The sequence below is a fragment of the Polyodon spathula genome, chromosome 4, assembly GCF_017654505.1.
Source record: "Polyodon spathula isolate WHYD16114869_AA chromosome 4, ASM1765450v1, whole genome shotgun sequence".
NCBI lineage: Eukaryota > Metazoa > Chordata > Actinopteri > Acipenseriformes > Polyodontidae > Polyodon > Polyodon spathula.
In genome coordinates, this window is record NC_054537.1 from 66374060 (window position 1) to 66385505 (window position 11446).

At 35.1% G+C, this 11446-nt stretch overlaps 1 long non-coding RNA gene across 1 annotated transcript; it reads left to right on the forward strand.

Annotated features, from left to right (window-relative positions):
* Window positions 1–232: 232 nt before the first annotated feature.
* On the forward strand, window positions 233–10640 carry LOC121313854. The gene is made up of 5 exons (XR_005950054.1): window positions 233–292; window positions 8445–8601; window positions 8814–8876; window positions 9005–9099; window positions 9753–10640. It is a non-coding gene; the product is annotated as an uncharacterized LOC121313854 (long non-coding RNA).
* Window positions 10641–11446: the final 806 nt, after the last annotated feature.

Consider the following 11446-nt stretch of genomic DNA (forward strand, 5'->3'; position numbering starts at 1 on the left):
CACGGTACATGTTTAGTGTTCGTCTACTGTTTGTCTGTCTGTCTGTCTGTCTGTTTGTTTAGCCAGTGCTCTGTTTTGTTTGTGTTTTCTGTTCAAACTATTTATTTTCTGTTTGTTGATTAAACAGCGCAGCAGCGCATTTCATTCACCATTTCACCTCACAGTGCTGTGTGTTCTTCTGGGTCTGATGTCACCACTACAGCCCTCCTTTTGAACTGCAGAAACTAAATGGCAGCGAGACAGGAGGAGAAATTCACTTGTGGAAGAAACTATTACTATTGCTTATGCCCAGGTAAGGTTATTTACACATGTATTCTCTAAAGAAAAGGTACGATAGATTTGACAATTAGATTTAGACTTGTGTGTAAGGCTGTGCTGTGGTTCTTCGGATTTCAATTTGGCCCTATTTCCATTTCAGATTCTATAATTTGTCTGTATATAAATACATTTCTGTTCAAATGTTTGTTTATTTACAATGTTTCGGTTATGTAGATGCTTTATATGACGATCCTGAATAAAACTACGACTTATATTCAGTTGTTTGTCCTTTCATTATAATGTGTTTAATACGCCAGTCCTTCTAGTGTTAAATTCTAGTTTTCTTCAAAATATATACATCGTTCATGTTATACACTGGGTACTTTACAAACCATCTTTTGCTTGATCGGGGTGAATAAAGCATTATTTAAATTATCAATAGTATGATTGATAATTTAAATGCAATGATTGTGCAGTTCTCACAGAATATAATTTAAACATCAAAGAAGTGTGGCAGCACATTGCACTTGTTTTCGAATGGTACCAGAATGGGATTTAAAGTAAGAGGGGGCATAGTTGTTTTATAGTTGTCTTACAGTTGGCCATGGGAGGCAGTGTGGTCCAGTGTTAAAGTCCAGTGCTTGTAACCACAGCGTTATTGGTTCAAATCCCACCTGTGCCACTGATTGATTCGTTGTGTCACCCTCAGTAAGTCACTTAACCTTATCCTGCAGATGAGATATTATGTTATATTGTAAGTGGCTCTGCATATAATAGACAGTTAACAGTCTACCTCTATAAAGCACTTTGAGATGGGGGTCCACTATGAAAGGCACCATACAGTGATTAGAAGCATAACGATAAATTCATTGTTGTCTTTTTCATGGTGGATGGGCAGAAAATGATATTTAAGGTGATATACACTACAGTATTAGATGCATTTTGGTTGAAATGTACTCTTAGGATTATTGTTTATTGTTAACAATTACTGTTAAATACGCATTTCTTTGAAATGAAATGTTTAGGCAATATTATACATGAAAATGAATGGATTTTTTTTTTCTAACACATTTTTGCCGTATGCAAATGTTGATATTAGTTCGGCAAATAAAATGGGTACCAGTATGTTATTTTTAGACATTTCCATCTCAGATTTTTAAGACATTTGTGGCGATGATGAAGGCTTTTTCATCAAAAGTGAGGAAATATGTAGGTTTTTTTTTTTTTTGTGGATGGGTGGGGGGTGGGGGTGGGATTGTGGTCCAGACACGGTCATCACAGAAGCTAAATCATGACTTTCTAATATAAACAAAGGTGCTTTATATGATAACAGTAAACAACATGCAACAAACAGTTTGATTTTCCAACAAAGTAGTTAGTTGATAAAGGGCAGAGATTAAGTGGGAGTCATTATAATTCCCAGCAAACACACCACACTCTGGAGGTTGTGAATCAGGAAAATCAGGTTTTCTTTAAATATAGATTTTATTTACCTTAGTTACACCACTCCCACACACAAACTACCCCCACACTGTCAGTATTTCCTTTCCTATTCTTCACTTGGGGATATTGTTTTTCTTATTTCATCTTAAACAGATGGGAACCCTTGAGCTGGAAGTCTTGATTAGAAACCCATAAAAGCTTATTCATTACCATGAGTTTAATCACTATATGAGAGGCACGGATCTTGAGTTAAGTTTAGATCGTCATTTATTGTCCTGTTCCACTTTTAAAATCTTTAGTAATGATGATGGCTTCCATTAGCTTCAAATTTTGGTTGATTTATTAATGGGTTAATGTTGACCTGGATCACTGTGCATTGTTCACGTAGACATCCTATAAAACTTAACTTAACAATACTGGAAACAGCTGCATTCAATATTTGTAAATGGAACTAGAAGGTCTGAATAGCAATGATTCACCATTATGTTATCTCTGAGATTAATTTAATGTCAACTAAGCCCAAACATAAAAATATTTTAAAGTGTAAGTTTCATCTCAAAATTCCACTGGATCAGTAGGTATGGAAATCCCCCCCCCCCCAAACCTGCCCAACACAGTAAAGAGACAAACATTATTTCCATTTTCCATATGGCCTCTGGAAAATTGCCTTATTTTTTAAAGCTCTGGAAAACTGATAATACTGTGCTTCAGAAAAAAAGACACAGATAATATGCTACTGACTGGTGTTTGGAAACAAATTTAAAAAAAAGCTTTGGAATTATATTTACAATCTATATCTTAAAGTAGTCTCTTGAAAGTGTTGTATCATATTTGCGTAACATTTACTATGTTTTTCACTCTCAGCTTAATGTTTTCCATTTACTTGTAAAGCCTGGTGTTGGCAATCAGTAATAAGAAAGCATCTTAAATCCTAAATCTTATCCTTGGTGAATATATTTCAATTGTATTTCTGGAGATAAACAGTTGCAGACAAAAGTATTTGGGCAGTTAAAAAGAAATGAGAAAGAAACACAAATAAAGTGATTTCTATCAATTCTGATTGTTTTATTGAAAGATATAAATTAAAGTAGAGATTCAGCTTTATAATAAAACAAAATTATTACATAACATGCATAAATGAAAAATAACAGGCAAAAACTAATTTCATATTTTGACTAAAGTATTTGGGCACCTTTACATTAGTATTTGTGTGCTCATCCTTTGCTTCCTTTGTAGCTTGCAGTCTTTTTTTTGTATTTTGAAACCAGTTCCTGGGATCTTTAAGGAGATATTTTTGCCCATTCTTCAATATATACAGCTTTGAGTTCTGCAGTTGACTTTGGTTTCCTTTTTGAAACAGAAGCCTTCAAGTCAATCTACAATATCTCGATGGGATTCAAGTCTTGGGACTGAGGTAGCTAATCCAAAACTGTAATCTTCCTTTTTTTCAGAAATTCCTTTGTAGACTTCGCAGAATGCATATGGTCATTGCCCTGCTGGAATACAAATGTCTGTCTAATAAGTCTTCTAGCACTGGGTAACAAATGAGAGTGCAAAATTTCTTGATATTTTGCAGCATTCATTGACCTTTTTACAATATAATGGTCTCCAATGCCCGAGGAAGAAAAACAAGCCCATACCATCTCAACCTCCACCATGTTTCACACTGGGCATGATGAACTTTTCTTTAAATTCTTCTCCTCTATTCGTCCAAACATATTGTTGCTTTCTTGGCGAAAAAAGTTATTTTGGATACCATAAAATTTGGTTGAAGAAAACATCAGGCTTCATCAAATATTCAATGGAAACCTCCAATCCCTTCCTGTTGTCTATTGTTTTTAACAAAGGTTTGCAACTTTGTTTTTGCCCATGGATATTCATCTTGTTAAGGTATTGTTGAATTGTTTAATCATGAATTTCCTGATCATCCTCTCTTAATTCTTGTGTGAAATCTTTTGCAGTAGTCTGAGGATTTTACCGGGCTGCTCGAACAATTCTTCGCCCAGATTTTGCAGAAATTTTTCTTGGTCTTCAGCACCTGGTGCTAGTTGCAGTAGTTCCTGTTCTCCTGTGTTTGTCAACAATAGCCCACACAGTGCTTTTCGGTGAACTGAGTCTTATTGCTATTTTTCTGGTAGTTTCTCCTTTTTCGTTCAGTTGCATCACTGCCATTTTGAGAAGGTTTAGTGTTAACCATTTTTTTTTTGCTTTTTTGAATCACAAATTTTCAATTTATTTCAGCACTTAATAATTATGTATTCTATAATTATCTTCAGGTATTGGTATTCAATCATGATAATTGTCAATAATTAGTAACAAATGGGTTTCATATGAAATATGCTGATTTCCTAAATACTTTTGTCAAAGTATGAAATTAGTTTTTGCAGTTTTTTCATTGTATGCATGTTATGTAATAATGTGTTTTATTATAAAGCTGAATCTCTACTATAAGGTATATCTTTCAATAGAACAATTAGAAATTATAGAAATCACTTTCTTTGTGGTTTGTCTTTTTTTTTTTAAACTGCCCAAATACTTTTGTCTTTGACTAAGTAGGTTTCCTGTCTTGTTTTTTAAAGAGAGGTATATGTATGATAGGATTTGCTCTAGCAGCCAGCTGCTCAACTTTTCTCAAGGAATGTGTTTGAAAACAAACAGTGCAGGTACTAATATGCTTTTGAGGGCATGCATCAATATTATCAGTTGCTTTACTTTTACACAATACCTATTCTTATTTTATAATCAGTCACCTAATAAAAATGTAATCTCCTTCCCATCAAATCTATTGATCAAAATATATACTTTCAACATTTGATTATTGTATTAAAACGAGGTTATTCCGTATTGTAAGGTACTGTTTTGTTTTTTTTTTTTTTTTTTTTAATTAAAAGGCACTATTTTTTAGCCGCTGTAAGTTTGACTTCCAACAGTGTAGTCATTCAATAAAGCCGAGATTAAGTGGGAGTCATTATAATTCCCAATAAAGATATTGTTTTTCTCATTTCATCTTAAGCAGATGGGAGCCGTTGAGCTCTGGAAGTCTTGATTAGAAACCCATAAAAGCTTATTTGTTACCATGACTTTAATCACTATATGAGATGCACAGATGTTGAGTTAAGTTTAGATCCTCATTTATTTTCACATTGTACTTTTAAAATCTTTCAGTAGTTCGGGACAAAACACCAATCACAAAATAATTTGACTTAAACTATTTATTGAAGGAATGCTGGGTATGCAATAGCTGTTGAAGAGATAACAATACATGACTTACGTAGATACATTAATTTGGCATCAAACCTAACTTGGTTTGAGGACTCACTCCTGGCCATGAGGATGAGGCAGAGATCCACAATAAGAGATTAATCTATTAATAGGACATTAAGAGGTGGAAATGGGGGAAGTGTTGGGTTACAAATGAATCGAAATGCATACGAGGGGTAAGTGGAGAGGTTATTTATAATGCATACAGTTATTAATTGCTGATGTGTAAATTGAATGATTCAGTTAGTGCCGTGGAGGTGCATGCTCCTCCTCCCTCCTCTGTATTTAGTGTACACTGAGGCCAAGTTATCATTGTATCAGTAAGTTTCCAGCTAAACAATTATTTTAATGCAAACAACATTCATGACCTACACTTATAGTAATGCAGCTGAATAATTCATAGCAAGATTGGCCAATTCTGCAGCAGAACACATCCCAGCAGGATTTCCTCTTACCTGTTATCCGTAGCCAAGCTGTTTCTATAATGAAAGCTGATTTAATAAAGAAAACCTGTTCCTAAGAGATTAGGATGATGACTGGGTGAAATTTACTGTCTACACAAAGATGACATAGGTCACAAAAAGCCCTAACACTAGAAAAATGTTTGGGGAAGATATTTTCTACTCTCATTACTATTGTAGTGAGCTGGATGAGCAAACTGGACATGTCTGGAGAAATACAAATTTTATAGGGCACAATTTATTTGAAATATATAAATAATTCCGCAGAAATAACATCAATATGTTCTCTGTGCACATTCCTTTATGTAAAAAAGATAAATTTGAAACAAAGCTGAAGCGTCTCGTCTCCCAGAGAAAGCGGCAGCTCCACTTGCAGCAAAAAAGTAAATACATTCGGAGAGATAATAGGCCACGTAATAGGCCTAATATTTATTTAGTTATAAAGACTGTGAAGTTGTTTACAGTTTTGAACAACACCAGTACTGTATTTACTGTAGAAATATTGAATGAATCACTAGTATAGGGAATTGGGGGACATGCTGTAGGAGCGTTATATGCAAGGCGTATTATAACCAAGAGCCTTATAGCGAGGGGGCACTGCATTCATTGTCGTCCATATCATGCATTTTGAACCACTGGAGTCCTTCATTATTTCTGAAAGCTTCTTGCCCTTTTCCAACCATTCGACTGCAGTTAGTTTAAACTCTGTTGAGCATAATTTAATATGCCCTCTTTTAATCATCTTAATTTTAACAATTTAGTAGGCTACTTGTATGTGTTCTTCTGTCTATTTTAATCCTGTCTAAGAGACACACGCTGTGTCTGGCATATACAATCATATGGCATAACGTTGTCTCTATTAGTAAGGGACTACTGTACTATAAAAATATTACAGGCATTTAATAATATTATTTGGTTACTTTTGTAAACTACTATACAATGCTACAGTAAATGCTACAGACTTACTACAGCCTTCTATATTATTGTAACGACCCAGCGATTTGTATCGTCACAGGACTTTTTGTCTGTCCCATTTGTTTGTCTTGCATGTTTTATGTCACTGTGTTGCATCACGTCATGTTTTGCTGTGCCATGCCACTAGCTATCATGCACAACATTGGTGAAGGCGAGTGGAGGGGGCAGGTTAATGCAAAGGGATAAATAGGAGTGCATGCCTGAGTGTTAAAAGAGTTGGAGAGGGAGTTGTGAGAAGACAAACCAAATAAAGAGCGTGACTGAACGAGAGAGAGAGAGAGAGAGAGAGAGAGAGAGAGAGAGAGAGAGAGAGAGAGAGAGAGAGAGAGAATAGTTAATTGTGTATTCACGATAGTATTTTATTATTTTGCTGTGATACACGTCCCACAGCGCATTTGAGAACTGAGACACCTTAGCAGGGATTTAGAAGTGTACCACAGAACTCTGCCTGCTAAACTTGTCAAAACAGATGGCAAAATATTTCCAGAAACAGATTTATCCCCAGAAAGATTCTGTAGGTTTTAAAACACATTTTAAAACACGTGAGTTATTAGATCTGATTTATAAAATAAAAATGTCTGAAATCTAAAAGGTAGGAAGGAAATCTGAAATTGTGAAAACGGATCTAGGCATTCTTTTTTGCTATTGCAATAATGTGTGCACCTGCCACTCCACCTGAGGAAAAGGGGCTGTGCATCGGCCATTGAAAATTTTAGTTGCTGGTTGTGTTGTGTTACAGAATTGACAGGGATTTGCAGAAACACCACCTGTCAGTTTCCCAGTTCTGATGAGAAGATTCCCCTCCTAAACTTCATTCTTCCAGGTCTAACAAGCCTGCCAGATTTATTGTATGGACTTGTGATTAATAATAAACCTATACTGCTCTTTCATCTGGCCTTTCCTCTGTTTGATTAATGGCTTTTAACTGTGTTAATGTTAACACATGTAAAAAGCAATATGGCACAACATATATTTAAATTATATCCTACTGTATATTACAGCATCTTATTTTGTATGTAGGAAAGAGTCACTCATTTCACCAGGAGTCAACCAGCAAGACAGAAAAGGAGCAGAGAGGTTTCCCCTGCTGGAGGAAAGTAGATCCTAATTACTTAATTAAATTTCCATGTACACTGAATTTTCAAAAGCAACTATTGAATTGAAACAAATATTGAATTATCTAGGTAGTCTTGTATCGTCAGCGCCACAGCCAAGGTCTGTTAAATTTCTGTTTCAAGGTGAGTCTTTCATTAATTAAAACCCTCCTTTTCCAAGTGCAAATTAACTCCTGATAAATGATGACAATTAACACAGATTTTCTTTTAAACAAAAGAAATAGTCGCAAGAAGCACTGCTCGTTAAGATATTCACATTACTTCGTAAATCAACATAATTTTGGAAATCACGTTAGCATGATTATTTAATAACGAGCTTGGCATACAGACCCCTTGGAAATGCCAAAATCAATGCTACATAACAATTTGTTGATTAACACTGGAGTTATCATTTACAAACTTTTGAAAATCTTGCCCGTTGCCTGTCCCGTTTGTTTGTCTTGCATGTTTTATGTCACTGTGTTACATCACATCATGGCCACAGCCCACAGTGGTTCTCATTATTTTGTGATACAATAAACCGTGCCTTTGAGAACTGAGACACCTGTCTGTGTGTGACCTCTTCTTAACCTTGACACTACCCTAAGTATTATTGTACACTACTATACAGGCATGCGAATGTTGTAGACTCTTATAGGTCCATAGCACACATTTTTGTAAGGGTTGTCTAACATGCAGGATTTAGCAGTGTACCACACAAATACAGAAAGAAAATGGAAGCCAGTGCAGTTATTTAAGGACTGGGGAGATAAAGTATTTTGTAACAAACAGTGATTTTAAAAGTGAAGATCTAGGTAGCAAACCATTACAGTAATCAGTAAGGGACATGCTGAACATTGTTAAGACTTCTGTTAAGACAGTAATGATACCATTACTTTATAACTTTTCCAGAATTTCAGAAAATTGTCATTTTTCTACTTGCTGACATCAGGCAGCAGACATCAGATCTGCAGAAGCGTATGACATGCTTGGAGGACGGTGATGACAGAAGTGTACACCACTGGAATAGGTGGCAGCTCTAGAGGATACACTGAGAAGTGAAGGAATTAGGAAACAACTGATAAGTCAAACTAAATGAAATAAATAAGGTGACTGTAATGTTCTTTTTCAATATATGATATGTGTCATTTTAGTTAATAGAATGTCTGCACATTTTGCTGGAACTGAATAGCAATATGCTTAATGCACATTAGTAATGATTCCAAATGTTTTTTTTTGTTTTGTTTTTGTTTTTTTTTTCAATACTATATACAGTATAGGCTTTATTTGTTTGGTATAAAAACAACATTTATATTTTTAGGTTTCAAAGCTGTCCACAGCAGGTGGCTCATCGGTGTGACAAAACGTAACGAGTTATGGACAGGTACATATTATTATTTTTTAACAGTGCTCTGGCAATTTCTTTAACTTAACACCTTGTTTGAAAATTTAAGTATACTTTACATGTATCTTATGGTAATATTTTTGATATAATTCATTTTTGTACAATAGGTTGATGACAAATGAGCTGATATCCAAGTTCAACATGAAGGGGAAGAGAGAAAAGAAGGCCTTTGAAGGGACCTCTGTGTGCCAAATTGTAATTGGTAAGTAAGCATCACTTTAAACAGTGTTCCAATACTAGTGTCTGCAATTTTATATATCAAAAAAGAATAATAATTCATTATATGTGTAGGGCTACTCCTCATTGCTGCATTACTCATTCTGTACTTGACATTATATTCTTTCATTGTATTACATTATTATTTGTTTATTTAGCAGACACCTTTATCCAAGGTGACTTACAGAGACTAAGGTATGTGAACTATAAATTAGCTGCAGAGTCACTTACAACAACTTCTCACCTGAAGCACAAGAAGGTTAAGTGACTTGCTGAGGTCACACAATGAGTCAGGGAGTGAGCCAGGATTTGAACCAGGGACCTCCTGGTTACAAGCCCTTTTTTTAATCATGGGACCACACAGCATCATGTATAAAGGTGTTTTTGTCACAGATAATAGTTTTAACTTATTACCTCAATTATTAATATAGTATTAGGGTGAAGAAAATCCAGAGGCACAGAACTGGACAGCCAATCTGGCTAAAGTCCTAAAGTATGCTCCAGACAGGAGAAATGGAAGAGGAAGGCCAAAACTCAAAAATAATTAATTAGTCAAGTAACATTTAAAAAATATAGAATGTCATTTTTATTCTTGTTAAACTTACATAGTTTTTTTTTTTTTTTTTTTTTTACATAAAGCTTGAAAGTTCCTTCCATTCTTCCATTTACAACGTTAGTCCGACCAACATACAACATCAGAATGGGACGTCAACACAACATCACCGCAACCAACCTTGCCCACTGGGAACAGTCTTTTAGCCATGGCAAGAAAAGAGCATTTTTGTGAAAAAGTTACAAAGCTAAAATTTTGGTTTCCCCCTTGATAACGTTGAACAGTCTTTGAAAAAAAAACAAAAAAACAATCAGAATTGTATGTCCTTGTAAACCACCAGACCATGGAAATGGGTATCAGATGCCTGGGGCTGAAAACGGAATGCCATAAGGAGGCTTGATCTGTTCCACATCATTGCTGTGGCACTGCAAAAGGTATGTGGAACTCTTCCTTGGAGAGGAAGAGGAGTCACCTAGCACTTGATTTTTTTTTTTCCTATTTCTGAAGTTACCAGGTCTTAAAGTCACAAAGATGTATTTGTAGCACATTCTGGAAAGAAGGTGGTGCTTATGAAACTAAATCAAGTCTTTATAACTCAACCACATCAGTCCCTGACGTTATATTGTATGCTGTGGCTTGAGGTTCTCCAATGTCATTTCAGGAATATTCAAATTAAAAATCAGTGGGGATCTTAATACTATCAACTACAAATGTATTCACCTGCTCTATCTACTGTACTTGTATTGTGTTAAGTGATGTAAAAAACAAAACAAATAAACCCTGCCTGTCGATGTTACATACTTTTATAATGCTTATTTGTTTATAATGTGGATCTGCATCAGCCATGCGAAACTCACCCGTCTACTGATTAAAGGGTGACATCCTAATTGTGTGATTTAAGAGTTTAACCGGCTTTCAATTGAAAGGTACCTTTTCAGTGTGACCTTAAAGGAAAATTATTTGGAGCTGCTGTATTTGTCCCATCCCTAATATATATATATATATATATATATATATATATATATATAGATATATATATAGTGAGATAGCAGGGAGGGGGTTCAAATCCTTCCCTGCTAAGAACCATATGAGAATGCAAACTTGCGTGTTATGGGGTTTCATTGTGGAATTGTTTTATTGTTTAGTTATCCCCTGCACCTGGTGGTAATTGTAAATTAGAGCCAGGTGCAGGGTATTTGAGAGGCAGCCAGTCTGTTCCAGGGCTACTGAGGGAAGAGCCCGACTGTGTGAGTGAGCAGTCATATCAAGGTATTGTGTGAGGGTGTGTTTTTGAATGTTTGTGGCAGGTAAACGGTTTAGCCATCCTGCGTGATAGTTAGGTTCCTGTTTATGTTTATTTAGTGCTCCAAATAGGAGCTAGGTGTTTGTTTTGTGTTTATTTCATTTTGTGTTTATTAAAAGTGCGCGTGAGCACTGATCAGTACAATCCTGTGTGTTGGGTCGTGATTTAGAAGGGAGAAGAACACGTGAGAGCCTGTGAGATGAGCAAAAAGGTGAAATATATATATATATATATATATATATATATATATATATATATATATATATATATATATACACACACACACAAGTAGCTTTCAAGTTAAGGTGAGAGAAAGCAATATATTCTATATACCCCATTCCAGATAACAGTTAACTAATTTTTGTAATTATATGTGATGAAAGCATAATGCTAGAACTCATATTTCACTTCACTGAATGTAACAAGTTATTTCACCAAACTTTCTTTGTAGCAATATTATGAAGTAAATTATAAATA